Below are 10,368 nucleotides of genomic sequence, written 5' to 3'. Positions count from 1 at the left end.
GCTGCAGCCGGCTCACCGGATGCTTCGCCGGCTCCAACGTGCCGGGGTGTAGGTGTTGGCCACCCTCTGGCCCGGCGAGACGATCCCTCGCACCCCAAGCCGGACTGCCGACTGGCTAGAGGTCGCAGTCGATCGCTTTGAAGCTTGGAAGGCGTCGGCGGCCCGTCTTGGAGCCGGGCAGGCGTTGGAGTTCGTCCGAGCTTGGTACCCAGGGCTGAACCTGAACCAGCTGCGCACTTGGCAGCTGGAGGCCGACGCGGAGCTGGAGGAGGTGCGGCCGGCTATCGCCCAGCGCGCTTCGACGATCGCTGAGTGCACCGACATCAGCGTTTTTGCGCCTGAAATCAATGATGACGGCGTTGCCCAGCCGGAGGAGTGGTTCGGGCTGAACCCGGCGGTGGGCGAGGACTCGGCAGAGGAGATCGCCTCCAGCGACGAGGGCGAGGATGACGAAGAAGAGGACGGTGAAGACGTCGAGCCGGCTGGTGGAACAACCGGCCGGCCTCAGGCTGACCGTGCCTCCAGCAACGAGGCGCGTGGAAGCGCGCCCTCTGTGGGAGGCGGTGATCAAGCCGAGGTTCGCCAGCCGGCCACTCCTTCAGCCGGCACAACCGTCTCCGCCGACCAGCCCGACTCGTCGGTCGCTCCGCCAGCTTGACCTGCCGTCCTTATTTTTCCTGCTTGTTGCCTTTTGAACAATCTTTATGTAAATATTATTATGTGCATGTTTGGTTTCCATTCGCGTATGCTTTTTATCCTTAGGATTTTTCCTTTGCCGCCTTCCCTCTTTGGGGAGGCAAGTACTCGAGCTTTCTTGGACTGAAGTGAAGTGAATGGAAACCGGCCGGCCGGCTACTCTGGTAGTCGGTCGGTGGTAGGCGGCAAACCGGCTTTCGTTATATTAGTCCTTTGGTCCCTGGCCATTTTTCGTGTGGGCATCCTTTCCTGCTTTTGACTCTTGCCAGCCGGACAGCCGGTTCTTCGAACTGCGACTTTGGCAAGAGCTAAGCCTGGGTGTCGGCACACTACTTGTCTGACCGCAGGTAGGACTTCTAATATAACTCCAGTCGGCCAGTCCTCGGGCCGACTAGTCGAACCCGGTGCCGGACGGAACAAGTAAATGAAATGACAATGTCATAAGCATGATACTTTTCATTCATAGATAAAAGATGGCAGTCCCCGAGCCCTCCTCGGGGGGCCTATTGTTTCATACTTAGTACAAAGGTTAGCGTGATAGATACTGCATTTCAACTGTAAAATCTTCGAAGGAGGTTGGCGTTCCATGGTCGTTCCGACTCCTTGCCGGAGTCGTCTCTCTTTCGTGCCTTCGGCTTCTGCGCGTCGATCAGGTAGTAGGAGTCGTTGCCTAGAGCTCTGCTGATGACGAAGGGGCCCTCCCAAGGGGCCGAGAGCTTGTGCTGGCCGGCTATTCGCTGGATCAGCCGGAGCACAAGATCGCCCTCTTGGAAGGATCTTGGCTTGACCTTCTGGCTGTGGTAGCGGCGCAGGCCCTGCTGATAGATGGCGGACCGGCTGAGGGCTAACAGCCGGCCTTCTTCCAGCAGGTCGACGCCGTCTTCTCGTGCTTCCTTGGCCTCCGCCTCCGTGTACATGGTTACCCGAGGCGAGTCGAACTCGATGTCAGTTGGGATGACCACCTCGGCACCATACACGAGGAAGAAAGGAGTGAAGCCGGTTGACTTGTTTGGGGTAGTGCGCAGACTCCAGAGGACAGCCGGCATCTCATCGAGCCAACAGCCGGCTGAACGCTCCAGTGGTACGACCAGTCGGGGCTTGATGCCGGAGAGGATGAGGCCGTTGGCTCGCTCGACCTGGCCGTTTGACTACGGGTGGGCGACGGATGCTAAGTCCAACCGGATACCTTGGGCTGCGCAGAAACGTGCCAAGGCTCCTTTGGCAAAATTCGTGCCATTGTCGGTGATGATGCTGTGTGGCACGCCGTACCGAGTTGTTATGTCTGCGATGAATGTCACAGCAGTCGGCCCATTCAGCCTCTTGATCGGCTTTGCCTCAATCCACTTGGTGAATTTGTCCACGGCGACGAGCAAATGCGTCATGCCGCCGCGCGCCGTCTTGAATGGGCCCACCATGTCCAGTCCCCAAACGGCGAAGGGCCAGGTGAGGGGAATGGTCTTGAGTGCCGAAGCCGGCATGTGTTGCTTGGAGCTGAAGAGTTGGCACCCTTTGCAATATTTAACTAATTCTTTGGCGTCATCCAAAGCAGTCGGCCAGAAGAAACCATGGTGGAAAGCTTTGGCGACGAGTGATCTTGAAGCCGCATGGTGGCCGCATTCTCCTTGGTGAATGTCTCTGAAGATTGCAATGCCCTTCTCTTGCTCGACGCAGCGTTGGAGGACTCCAGTGACACTGCGCTTGACGAGTTCTCTGTTGACGATTGTGTATGCTCCGGCTCGACGTTGGACTTGTCTTGCCTCTGTTTCGTCGGCCGGCTGATCTTGGTTTACTAGGAAGTTGAGGATGGACTGAGCCCATGACGGAGCCGCGACTTCTCCTACTGCCAACATGGCTACTGCCACCAGGGTGGGCGGGCTGGGTGGTGAAATGCTGGAGTCGGCCGCCGGCTATTGTGTTGGTGCAGTCACCGGGCCGGCTACTGCAGTCCCCGAGCCGGGTGTGGCAGTCCCTGAGCCGGTAGCCGAAGTCCCCAGGCCGGGTGTAGCAGTCCCCGAGCCGGTTGCCGAAGTCGCCGGGCCGACTACTGAAGTCCCGGGGTCGCCTGCTTGGTTCTTCGAGGCGGACCCGACCGCGTCGGGGTCAGGCGGTACGAAGATGGAATCGGACTCTGGAGACGGCTTGATGGATGGCTTGAGGAGGCGTTGTAGAGCGACGCCGGTTGGTATTGCTTGCCGAGTGGAGCCTATTCGAGCCAGGGCATCGGCTGGCTCGTTGTCGGCTCGCGGTACGTGGAGGAACTCGCATCCTTCAAAGTATCCGCTGAGTTGTTGAACCAGGAAGCGGTAGCTTGCCATATTTGCGTCCTTGGTGTCCCAGTCGCCGGATGATTGCTGAACCACCAAGTCTGAGTCGCCATAACATAGGATCCGGCGGATGCCGAGTTCCTTGGCAAGCCGGAGCCCGTGTATGAGTGCCTCGTACTCGGCTACATTGTTGGAGGCGGCAAAGTGAATCTGCAGCGTGTATCTGAGCTTGTTGCCTTTGGGAGAGGTAAGGACGACGCCGGCTCCCAAGCCGTTGCGCATCTTGGACCCGTCAAAGTGCATGCGCCAATGGGTGGAGTCGGGAGCCGGTGGCAGGTACTGGGTCTCGGCCCAGTCGATGAGGAAGTCGGCCAGTGCTTGGGACTTGATGGCGGTGCGGGGCTGGTAGAAGATTGTGTAAGGGGCCAGCTCGATGGCCCATTTCGCCACCCGGCCAGATGCGTCCCGGCTGCCTATGATCTCGGCCAGCGGGGCGGTGCATACGACCATGACGGGATGCTCTTGAAAGTAGGGCTTCAGCTTCTTGGCGGTGGAGTACACGCCGTAAAACATCTTCTGGTAGTGCGGGTAGTTCTGCTTTGAAGCGGACATCACCTCGCTCAAATAATACACCTGTCTCTGGACTGGCTGGGCTCGGCCTTCTTCTGGGCGTTGGACTACGATGACGGTGCTGACCACCCGGCTGGTTGCGGCGATGTAAAGGAGCATGGGCTCTTTCTCAGTCGGCGCCGCTAGGACGGGCGGCGTGGCCAGCATCTTCTTCAGCTCGTGAAAAGCTTGGTCGGCTTGGTCGTTCCACTCGAAGTGAGTGCTCTTCTTCATGAGGCGGTAGAGGGGGAGAGCTTTCTCTCCGAGCCGGCTGATGAAGCGGTTCAAGGAGGCCAAGCATCCGGTGAACTTTTGGATGTCTCGAAGCTTGGTGGGGATCGCCATTCTCTCGATGGCCTTGATCTTCACTGGGTTGCATTCGATGCCGCGTTCGGAGACTAGGAAGCCTAGGAGCTGGCCGGCTGGCACTCCGAACACGCATTTCTCGGGGTTGAGCTTGATTTGGAACCGGCGTAGGTTCTCAAACGTTTCTTTGAGGTCTTCCAGCAAGGTGCCGCGCTTCTCCGTCTTCACCACAATGTCGTCCACGTAGACGTGGGCGTTTCTGCTGAGTTGCTTAAGGAGGCACTTCTGCATGCAACGCTGAAAAGTGGCACCGACATTTCTTAAGCCGAATGTCATAGTCAGGTAGCAGAAGGCTCCAAATGGCGTGATGAAGGCGGTCTTCAGGCGGTCGTCCGGATCTAGCTTTATCTGGTGATATCCTGAGTAAGTATCCAAGAAACTCAACAGCTCGCATCCGGCCGTGGAGTCTATCACTTGGTCAATCCTCGGCAGGGCAAAGGGATCTTTAGGGCAGGCCTTGCTGAGGCTTGTGTAGTCTATACACATGCGCCACTTGTTGTTCTTCTTTAACACGAGGACCGGGTTGGCAAGCCACTCTGGAAAGAAGACTTCCATAATGAAGCCGGCTGCCAGAAGCCGGGCTATCTCCTCCCCTACAATCCTTCTCTTTTCCTCTGATAGTCGGCGGAGGGGCTGCTTGACTGGTCTCGCGTCTTTTCGGACGTGTAGTTTGTGCTCGGCGAATTCCTTCGGAACACCCGGCATGTCCTTGGGGGACCATGCAAAGATGTCCCATTCTCACGGAGGAAATCGGCGAGCTCGCCTTCCTATTTGCTGTTCAGGCTGGCCCCGATGACGGCAAACCTCTCGGGGTGCTCGGGGTCAAGGGGTATCTTCTTGGTTTCTTTGGCCGGCTGGAAAGATCCTTGGGCATCATACTCCTTGGGGTCAGGGGACTGGTTCGGCTACTTGCTGGCCAGGGCCACGACCCGGTCCAATATCTTCTTCTCTTCGGCTATCACAAGGGACTCGGCCAGCCGGCTGCTGGCGGCAGCACACTCGGAAGACTTCTTGTAATCGCCGGCTACGGTGATGACGCCCTTGGAACTTGGTATCTTCATCTTGAGGTATGCATAGTGGGGGACTGCCATGAACCTAGCCAAGGCGGGTCGGCCAAGCAACGCGTGGTAGGGGCTCCCCAAGTCCACCACTTCAAACCAGATTGCTTCTCGGCGGAAATTCTCCTTGTCCCCAAAGAGTACATCAATCTTGATCTTGCCAATGGGGGCGCAGGACAAGCCGGGTACGATGCCATGAAAAACTGTCCGAGTTGGCATGAGCTGCTTCGTCTTGACATTTAGCTTCTCTAGGGTGTCACGGTACAGGATGTGGATGCTGCTCCCGCCGTCTATCAGCACGCGGGAGAAGCGGGCAGCGCGTCTGTCCGTCGCGAGGGTGGCTTCCAGGACCAACACATAAGAGCCGGGAGACGGCATCACCTCTGGATGGTCGGCCCGGCTCTAGCTGATGGGTTTTTCTGACCAATGCATGTGTCCGGCGGGGTTGGCAGCGACCACGCTGACTTCCTGGTGCTCTCGGCGTTTGCCGCGCCGGTCTTCGAGCTGGCTTGTAAAGACGACGTAGGTTGCTTGCTCGTCGGAGAATTCATCGTGCACGGCTCCGACTGCGGGCTGAGCGGCCGGAGGCGGAGGCGGCGGGCCGGCAGGCGGAGGCGGCGCGAGCCCCTCGCCTTTGGAGATTCGGGTGAGCCAATGGCACTTCCGGGTTGTGTGGTTGGACGGCTTCGCACCGCTATGGAATTTGCACGGGGCGTCGAGAGTTTGCTCGTAGGAGAAAGCCGGCTGCCAAGCCGGCCGGCCGCCCTTGGGCTTCTTGGGCGCGGGTCGCCCTTCAGGCAGCGCGTCTTCGACCGTGGCCACCTGCCGACTGGCGGGAGGCGGCGCAGGGCCCTTGCACTTGTGGTCGTTCGGGTGTGGGCGTCGGCCGGAATCCCCTGCCGGCGTCTTGGGCGCTGGGTTGAGTACTTTCCCGGACGCGTCTACCCGGAGCTCGGTCTTCATCGAAGAGTCGGCGGTGGCGTATTTGTCTGCTATGTCCAGAAGCTCGTCGAGGGTAGTCGGCTCGTCGCAGAGGAGCTTGTGCTTGAGGAGGGTACCTTCTCGGCACCCGGCAGTGAAGTATTCGATGGCTTGCACCTCGTGCACCCCCTCGCAAGAATTGCGGAGCTCGGCCCAATGCGTGAGGTAGTCGCGAGTGGACTTGGCTAGGCCCTGTACGCACAGGGAGAGCTGCCTGGGCTTGGGGGCCCGCTTGTAGGTGCTGGTGAAGTTGCGGATGAAAGCTTCGGTGAAATCTAGCCAGCTGTTGATGCTGAGAGGCTTGAGGCTGTTGAGCCAGGTCCGCGCCATGCCTTGCAGCATGAGGGGCACGTACTTCACGGCAACGCGCCGGTTGCCGTTGGCTATGCTGACCGCCGTGGAGTAGTCGATCAACCAATCTTCCGGCTTCACGGAGCCGTTGTACTTGGGTGTGTTTCTTGGGAGCGAGAACCCTTTGGGGAAAGGCTCGTCGCGGATGCGGGGGCCGAAACAAGGCAGGCCGACATCATCTTCTTCTTCCAGCGCCAGGGATCGCGCTAGGTGGTCGATCCGATGGCGGGCGTCATTCTCGCCGACTCCTTCGCGGCGACCTAGTCGGCCACTGAGAGTCGGGTGCGCCACTGGCGGCGGGGTGGGATATCTCTCTCCACGGGGTCGAGGCGGAGGCGGGTTGCCCCGCCATTCCATGGCTCGGGGATGGCCATCCGCGTCTCGCTCGATGGAGATTCGGGTCCAGCTTCGGCTGGCCGCCGGCTCTTTCTCGCGCCGCGCGCGGGCGTTGCTCGTAGTCGGTGTCCGGGACGTCACGCCGTAGTCTCGGCGCAGGGGAGGGCTTCCCGCGCGGGCGTCGGCTTCGTGCCGCCGTGCGGCCGCGTCAATCAGTTGCTGGATGCGCCGGGTCATGTGGGGGAGTTCTTCGGCCTCCAAGCCGTCCAACTCGTTCACGGCCGCCTGGGCGGCACGCAAGTTCTCGAGCGGAGTGGCATAGACCGGGCGGTCGACTCCCAGCGTGTCGGCGATGACGGCGCCGCGTTGCTTGATAATGCCGGCCCGGCTTGGCCCGCCCGGGGCCGGCGTGCCAAAGGCGGCGCGGTCAGCTTCGCGCTAGTAGGCCTCAGTGAAGCGTCTCACGGAAGCCAGCCTCCGGCCCTCTGCGAGGAGGGCGAGGCGGCGCGCCTCCAGTGCTTCGTCGTCGGCACCAGCCGGGAGGGGGGTGGACAAATCGTGGGCCGCCGCGTGCGGGGCATCGTGGGCGCTCTCGTTGGCCGGACCGCCGTGGCCGACGACCATCACTTCGGTGGTGACAGTATCGCGGCCGTCGGTCCGAGGAAGCGGGTTGTTGTAGATCGCGACGTTGGTGGGGAAGGTGTCGAAAGAGGCCGTGTCGGAGTCGACAGGCATCGGGTCGGTGGAGCCAACCGACTCCAGATCCACAGCGGGCTCGCTGGAGACATGGAGCCGGCTGAGGAGGTTGGCGAGGTGATCGGTGCCCGCATCGGAGGCGAGCTCGTCGGAGATGAGGGTTTCGTCAAGGAGATCGGCGAGGCTGCTCGCCGCGCAGATGCTGGCGACGCCTTGCAGCGCGTCGTGGCAAGCGCCATCGGGCGTGCCGGGCTGGCTACGCTTGCTGGGGAGGAAGAGGGTTCCCGTCCAGAACAGGTCTCCGGACGACGGTGCACCTGGCCCCACGGTGGGCGCCAAATGTCGGGTGGTAGGTGCGACATATGCCAACGGGTGGCTTATCATTGTGGGAGCCAGTAAGACATCGCCGGTGCCTGGAAGTGGGATGAGGCGAAGACATGCACGCCGGCGAATCTTACCCAGCTTCGGGGCTCTCCGTGGAGATAACACCCCCACTGCTGCTCTGCGGGGTCTCCGCATGATCACTAGATGGACAAGTAGCTACACAATGCTCCTTGAGCTATTCGGTGGGAGGAGGAAGAAGGGCACGGCTAGCTTTCTTCTTCTCCTTGTGTGGTGTCTAAAACTAGCTGGGGGTCCAACCCTTTGCATGGGTGCCCCGGGGGGTTTATATAGGCCTACCCCCCGGGGGTACAATGGTAATCCGACTGGGCGCGGGGCCTAGCCGTCTATGACTGCGCTCTCCGGCTTCTGCGCCGGCTGCTGGGGCTCGCCAGCTGGAGGGTCCCGCCGGCTGCCGGCTCCCTGGTCGACAGGCAGGCCCCACTGTCCAGGGCCTTGTCGGCGGCTGGTTACTGTTGCTCCATCTTGGTGACGTGGGCATCGCCGTGGTAAGTGTGGCTACAGTGCCGCCGTCCGGCGGGTGACTACTGTAGCCTTATCGCGTCTTTGTCTCCTTAATGGGGCGTCTCCTTCGAAGGGGTGGCAAGCCGGCTGGAGAGAGCCGGCTCCGTCTTGGGCCGACTGGGGGAGGCCAGGCCGCCTTCGGGTGTCTCTCTGCCCGAAGGGGCCCACCGCCCGTGGGCCGCGCTGGCGGCCCGTCGTGGGTGACATCAGGGTCAACATGGCAACAGTGCCGCGCCGGACGGGTCGTGCCCACTCCGTACGGCGCACTGTGCCAGGCGTGCCCCGGGATTCGTGGGTGGCGGGCTTCACTGTAGCCACACCCTGTCACATCGCCGCTAGGTGGATGCAAACTTTGAGGGTACGGTCTCGACTCGCGGCCGGCTTCTCGAAGCCGGCCCTCCCGTGGCTTTCTTCATGAGGGCTAAAGTCGGGCCGCCTTCCGAAAGCCGGCCTGGGTGACAGCCGGCAAGGGGAAGGCGGCCCCATGTCTTGGATTCTTGAGAGCCGGACGGGCTCGTAATTTTTTCAGAAGGGCCAGGGGAAGCCGGCTAGGCTACCCATGGCTATTTACTCCGACACTTGTGGGTCATTAGTCACTAATAGCGGAGAAAAACGAAGAGATTATTGTAGGGTACGAAACCACCTCAAAGTTATTCTTTTTGATTGATCTATTGGGCTATTCCTATAAGTGTCACAAACATCCCTAGAGTTCATACTAAAATAACACCTTAAGACACACATCAACCAAAACCCTAATGTCACCTAGATACTCCAATGTCACCACAAGTATCCATGGGTTTGATTATACGATATGCATCACACAATCTCAGATTCATCTATTCAAACCAACACAAAGAACTTCAAAGAGTACCCTAAAGTTTCTACCGGAGAGTCAAGACGAAAACGTGTGCCAACCCCTATGCATAAGTTCACAAGGTCACAAAACCCGCAAGTTGATCACTAAAACATACATCAAGTAGATCACATGAATATCCCATTGTCACCACAGATAAGCACATGCAAGACATACATCAAGTGTTCTCAAATCCTTCAAGACTCAATCCGATAAGATAACTTCAAAGGGAAAACTCAATCCATTACAAGAAGGTAGAGGGGGAGAAACATCATAAAATCCAACTATAATAGCTAAGCTCGCGGTACATCAAGATCGTGCCAAATCAAGAACACGAGAGAGAGAGATCAAACACATAGCTACTGGTACATACCCTCAGCCCCGAGGGTGAACTGCTCCCTCCTCATCATGGAGACCGCCAGGATGATGAAGATGGCCACCGGTGATGGTTTCCCCCTCCGGCAGGGTTCCGGAACAGGGTCCTGGTTGGTTTTTGGTGACTACAGAGGCTTGCGGTGGCGGAACTCCCGATCTAGGTTTATTTCTGGGGGTTTTGGTATTTATAGGAATTATTGGTGTCAAGAACAAGTCAGGGGGGTCCACGAGGAGCCCACAAGGTCGGAGGGCGTGCCCTAGGGGGGTGGGGGCTCCCTCAACCCTTGTGGAGGCCTCGTGGCTCTTCTGTCCCAACTCTTTTGCTTCGGGGGCTTCTTCTGGCCCATAAAAAATCACTGTAAATTTTCAAGTCAATTGGACTCCGTTTGATATTCCTTTTCTGCAAAACTCAAAAACAAGGAAAAAATAGAAACTGGCACTGGGCTCTAGGTTAATAGGTTAGTCCCAAAAATAATATAAAATAGCATACAAACGCATATAAAACATCCAAGATAGATAATATAATAGCATGGAACAATCAAAACTTACAGATACGTTGGAGACGTATCATGGCCTTATAGAAATGCCCTTCCATGTCGGTTCCGTCGAGTTAAAGCGCTCTGACTGGTAACTCTTCCTCTTTTAGACATTTCTGCACCTGGTGCTTACATGTGGGCCCTCATCCATTCACTCACCCTATCTATTCTCACTCGCGCTCTTCACTGGCTCACTCTCTCCCCAAGTCGCACGAACCCTAACCCTAAAAATCATCGATCTGTTTCCATGGCGGCTAGAGATCAAGTGGCTGTTGGTGAGAAGTTTTAGGTCTGAACCCTCTCAGATCGTTGGTGCGGTGGGGTTGGAGGCGGAGTCCATA

The sequence above is a fragment of the Triticum urartu genome, chromosome 1A (assembly GCF_056163025.1).
Source record: "Triticum urartu cultivar PI428250 chromosome 1A, HENAU_Tu73, whole genome shotgun sequence".
NCBI lineage: Eukaryota > Viridiplantae > Streptophyta > Magnoliopsida > Poales > Poaceae > Triticum > Triticum urartu.
The sequence above is the reverse complement of the archived record's forward strand: the minus strand, read 5'-3'. Positions refer to the sequence as shown.